Here is a 5867-nt window from a genome sequence, read left to right as displayed (position 1 = left end):
CAACTGAGGGATGGGGAACTACCCATCTACTTTTTTACCTGAGGTAAACTCAACTCAAGCTCAGAGATGAGAAAAAATTTAATTTGGATGTTACAAATTTCAGTTATCACACTAAAATGTATTCTTTAAGATTTTTGAAGTGACCAGACAACTTTCATTATTTAGATGGACTGGGAAAGCAATGGGACTTACACAAAATTTCATTCCAGGGGAAAAAGTAATTGTTAAGCAAATTTAATAGAAAAAAAAAGTTTCTGTTGATATCCTCGTGTGTTGTGCCTTCAAAATAACAGGTCATAATATATATTACATTTATAAATCTTTACGTAAAATAGTTATGTTAGAATACTATAAAATATTTCCAAGTGTATGTTCTAGGGGTCTTGACAGCATATTAACAGTTGTACTTTGTGAAGGATGTATTAAAATACAGTATTATCCCGGCCATTTTTTAATTGAATATTTGAGAAAAATTATTGCAAAATTGCAAACGTTTTAGAATGCTCTCCCACCTCAACTTACCCCCTTTACTCCCAGCCACTTCCTTTTCCCAGATCAAGAGGCATCCACAGAAGCCGTCTTCATTTAAAACCAATCATTCTGATTGTGGCTAATTGCACAAGGGTTGGAAACTTGATCCAAACTGGTTTAATCAGAGTCCCTTCCACTGGAATTTAGAATTTAGTCAATGAGAAAAAAGAGAGAGAAAGAGAGAGAGAGAGGGAGAGAGAAAGGGGGGCTGGTAAGTGGATCTATAATATGTAAACTTAATGGCAGTCACATTTCACTAAGTCCTTTGAGAGAAATGACACATAGAGAAGGCAGAAGAGAGATGGAGACAGAAAGTATGCAAGCTGGTTTCTCAACAATTAATGCATCCTCCACAGTGGCTTTTGCTTATGCTACCGCAGTTAATTTATATGAATTATAACCAAAATAGTCTTAACTAATGCATAGAGATAATGGATACATTGAAATTAAAGGAAGTGCGAGGTCTCAAAGACCAAGGATTATATATGTATGTAAAATGAAAAGTACTCATTCTTCATTTAAAGGTGTGATCTATACAGTTTTAAAGAAAAAGCTTTTTGGTTCAAGGCTGTAATATTGGGGTGTAAGAATATTATGTAAAAGAGTCCATAAGGTATAGAAAAACTCCAGTTTTCAGCAATACACTCGATCTCCCAGAGCACTTGTTCACTTTCTGAAGCACATCTTCTAGTTTCAGAAGGAAACAGACACTGTTGCTGCTCAACCTGACATGAGACCTGCATAGTTTCATTTTCCTAATTTGGAGGGACGTTTGAAGAAGATTTAATTTCTCATTTAGCTATAGACTTTTATTTTCTAAATATATGTCATATCATCCACTCCTCTTCATTTCACCTGCCTCCACCATGATCCATGGTAATTTAACTCATCCCAACTATGCTAAATTCCTCAGCAACTGCCCAGTGTTCTTAGGATAAAAATAAAAATTCCTTGCATAATCCATAGAGACACGGCATCATCTGGCCCTACCAATTGCATCTAATATTCTCCTGCTCACTTTATAGAGTTACAGCTTCTTTAATAATCTTTCAGTTTCTCAGGCATTTCAGCTGCTTAAGACACAAGGGTTTTACATAAGCATTTCCCTTTCTTTAGGACACTCCTACCTCTCTCCTTCAAACTGTCATTCTCACTAATAAATACTTCCAAACTCATCTCAAAAATTACCATTGCTAGAAAGCCTTCCCAGACCACCACTTCCTCATCAACATAACTGTTTCCCTATTCCTGCATGCTTCCATTAAATATTTTTATTCTATTAGATTATTTATTGCATTTATAAACTCCTTTTCCGTAATGTGAATATTTGAATGATATGTGCTACCACTTCCTCCCATAAGGAGAAAATGTATGTTTTCTGCTGTTACTCTTCATTGCTCATTTTTGTATCCCCAGTGCTCTAGCATAGTACCTAGAGTTAAATTTATTAATAGATTAATATAAAAACTAAATAAATGTGAGTTCAGTATTTAGAAAAATCAATTTTCTTGAGATATAATTTATATACAATAAAAAGCACTCTTTCTAGGAGTTGGTTCCACATTTTCTAAATGTTAATTATATTGAACTGAGATTTAAAATGGAAAATAGTACTTTAAAATTTCTTCACAGAATTTCATCATAATACCTCAGGTACTCTGATTGGAGATCAGGATTTTACAATCAATGACACTGGCTTAGGATAGAAAAATTAGGACAAAGCAATTTCATATGATGTAGATTCCTATGGTAAACTGCCCAGTTTCCTATCAATGGATTTATTAGGTAATATGACAGATTATGTAAAACAAAAGCTATTTATAAAACTAAAATACTCAATTCTTCATTTAAAAGCTCAAAATAAAAGTGAATATTTGTGAATAAGAAATGAATATGTCTACCGAGCATGCAAAATCATAGAAAAAATGATAAAATATTTATTATAGATATTCATAATAAAGTGCCTAAGAAAAGGACCACGGTATTCACTCTAGTTTTTTATAATTATTATTCCTAAAAGTTTTTAACAATAAAATATGTCTGGAAATAAACCAAAATAGTGTAATCATTTTTTAAAAATGTAAGTCCTTGTAGATAATATGATTACATGCTTAGGACATGCATTAAAACTAGTTTATATGTTGTTACAATAAATAAAATGATTTAACAAATGTGCTATATATTATATCAGTGTACAAAAATTAGTAGTATCATTATATATACTAGCAATAACCATTGGGGAAATAAGAAATAATAACCCATTAACAATAACAACAGACCTGTGAAACACACCCAGCAATACCTGTGTGAATTAAGAGAACATTGGCAGTAGCCTGACAGTACTTCCTGTGGGCCTGTGATGGTGTTTGTTAGCTATAGGGTGTGGCTGTTCTACCTGGGAGAGGGTAAGAAGGAAATGAAAGTACTGCATCTCATGGTTTGTGTCAGCACACCCACAGTACAATAGAACACAGGGTAGACTTCTAAGGTTTTGACTGCATCCCTGGCTCCTAGACAGCACCTCTGGACTCACCCAGGGCCTGGGGGAACTTGCCAACCTGAAGGGAAGAACAAAGCCCGGCTGGCTTCTCCATATGCTGATTGTAAAGCCCCAGGGCCTTGAGGAGACATAAGCAATAGCTAGGTAGTAGTTACAGCAGGCCTTGGGTGAGGCCTGGTGCAGTCCTGGCTTCAGGTCTGTCTGACCCAGCACAGACCCAGTGGTGGTGGCCACAGGGGTGCTTGGGTCACTTCACCCCCAGCTCTAGGTAGTTCATAACAGAGAGAGAAATTCTATTAGTTTGGGAGAAAGTAAGGGAAGAAAACAAGTCTCTGCCTGGTAATCCAGAGAATTCTTCCAGATATTATCCAAGAACAAGGTGGTGCCTCTACAAGTCTGCAAGAGCCACAGTGTTAGTAGGCTTGGGTAACCACATGTTAGTAGGCTTGCCCCTTAATGCAGATATGACTTAGCTAACAATACTCAAGATCTTTCAAATATCTGGAAAGTCTTCCCAAAAAGGATTGGTACAAACAAGCTCAGACTGCAAAAATCACAATAAATACCTAACTCTTCAATGTCCAGAAACTGACAAACAAACATTCACAAGCATTAAGACTGTCTAGAAAAACATGACCTCTTGAAATGAACTACATCAATCAGGCACCAGGGGCCAATCCCAGAGAGGGAGAGAGATATTTGACCTTTCAGACAGATAATTCAAAAACAGCTGTTTTGAGGAAACTCAGTGAAATTCAAGATAACAGAGAAGGAATTCAGATAGGAAGTGCATGGAAAAACAAAGAATATTATAACACTGTAAATGTTGTGTGTAAACTACTCTTTTTTTTTTGGAGACGGAGTCTCGCTCTGTCGCCCAGGCTGGAGTGCAGTGGCGCAATCTCGGCTCACTGCAAGCTCCGCCTCCCGGGTTCACGCCATTCTCCTGCCTCAGCCTCTCTGAGTAGCTGAGACTACAGGTGCCCGCCACCACGCCCGGCTAATTTTTTTTGTATTTTTTTTTTTAGTAGAGACGGGGTTTCACCGTGGTCTCGATCTCCTGTCCTCGTGATCCGCCCGCCTCAGCCTCCCAAAGTGCTGGGATTACAAGCGTGAGCCACCGCGCCCGGCCCGTGTGTAAACTACTCAAGTAGAAAGACTAAAAGATTAATCAATCAAGAATAATAACTACAACTTTTCAAGACATAGACAGTACAATAAGATATAAATAGAAACAACAAAAAGTTAAAAAGTAGGGGGATAAAGATAAGGTGCAGAGTTTTTAAATTAGTTTTCTAATGGTTTATTTATGCAAACAGTATTAAGTTGTTATTAGCTTAAAATAATGTGTTGTAAGATACTACTTGCAAGCCTCGTGGTAGCTTGAAATAAAAAAAATACCATGAATATATAAAAAATAAAAAAGTAAGAAATTAAATACTAGGGAAAATTGCCTTCACTAAAAGATATAGGAAAGAAGAAAGAGAAGACCAGAAAACAAATGACAAAATGGCAGGAGTAAGTTCTTACTTAACAACATTGAGGCCAGGAGCGGTAACTCATGCCTGTAATCCCAGCACTTTGGGAGGCCGAGGCAGGTGGATCACGAGGTCAGGAGATCAAGACCACAGTGAAACCCCGTCTCTACTAAAAATACAAAAAAAAAAAAATTAGCCGGGCATGGTGGCAGGCGCCTGTAGTCCCAGCTACTTGGGAGGCTGAGGCAGGAGAATGGTGTGAACCCGGCAGGCAGAGCTTGCAGTGAGCCAAGATCGCACCACTGCACTCCAGCCTGGGTGACAGAGCAAGACTCTGTCTCAAAAAAAAAACAAAAACATTGAATGTAGATGAACTAAACTCTCCAATCAAGGACGCAGACTGGCTGAATGGATATAAACAGAAAAGCCAATGATATGTTGCCTTCAAGAAACACACTTCACCTATAAAGACACATGGACTGAAAATAAATGGATTGAAAAAGATAGTTCACGTCAATAGAAACCAAAAACGAATAGGAGTAGCTATACTTAAGGTGGATGAAATAGATTTCAAGACAAAAACTCTAAGAAGAGACAATAAAAGGTCATTATAAATGATAAAGGGGTCAATTCAGCAATAGAATATAACAATCTAAAAAATATATGTGCCCAGCACTGGAGCATGGAGATAATAAAGATAATATTATTAGAGCTAAAGAAAGAGATAGGCCGGGCGTGGTGGCTCACACCTGTAATCCCAGCACTTTGGGAGGCTGAGGCAGGCAGATCACAAGGTCAGGAGATTGAGACCATCCTGGCTAACACAGTGAAACGCTTTCTCTACTAAAAATACAAAAAAATTAGCCGGGCATGGTGGCAGGCGCCTGTAGTCCCAGCTACTCAGGAGGCTGAGGCAGGAGATGTCATACCATTCCCAGGTATGACATGAACCTGGGAAGCGGAGCTTACAGTGAGCTGAGGTCACACCACTGCACTCCAGCCTGGGCGACAAAGTGAGACTCTGTCAAAAAAAAAAAAAAAAAAAAACGAAAGATAAGACTTCAGTACAATAATAGCTACAGACTTCAACACCCACTTTAAGCAGCATTGGATGGATCTTCTAAACAGAAAATCAACAAAGAAACATTGCACTTAATCTTATATATATAGGATAATCAACCAAGAAACATTGGACCTAATCTTAATATAGACCAAATGGACCTAATAGGTATTTACAGAACATTCCATTCAAAGGCTGCAGAATACACATTCTTTTCCACAGCACACGGGCCATTCTCAAGGATAGACCATATGTTAGGTCACAAAACAAGTCTTAAGACATTCAAAAAAATTGAAAT

This window comes from Hylobates moloch, unplaced genomic scaffold (assembly GCF_009828535.3).
Source record: "Hylobates moloch isolate HMO894 unplaced genomic scaffold, HMol_V3 SCAFFOLD_2, whole genome shotgun sequence".
Lineage (NCBI taxonomy): Eukaryota > Metazoa > Chordata > Mammalia > Primates > Hylobatidae > Hylobates > Hylobates moloch.
The sequence above is the reverse complement of the archived record's forward strand: the minus strand, read 5'-3'. Positions refer to the sequence as shown.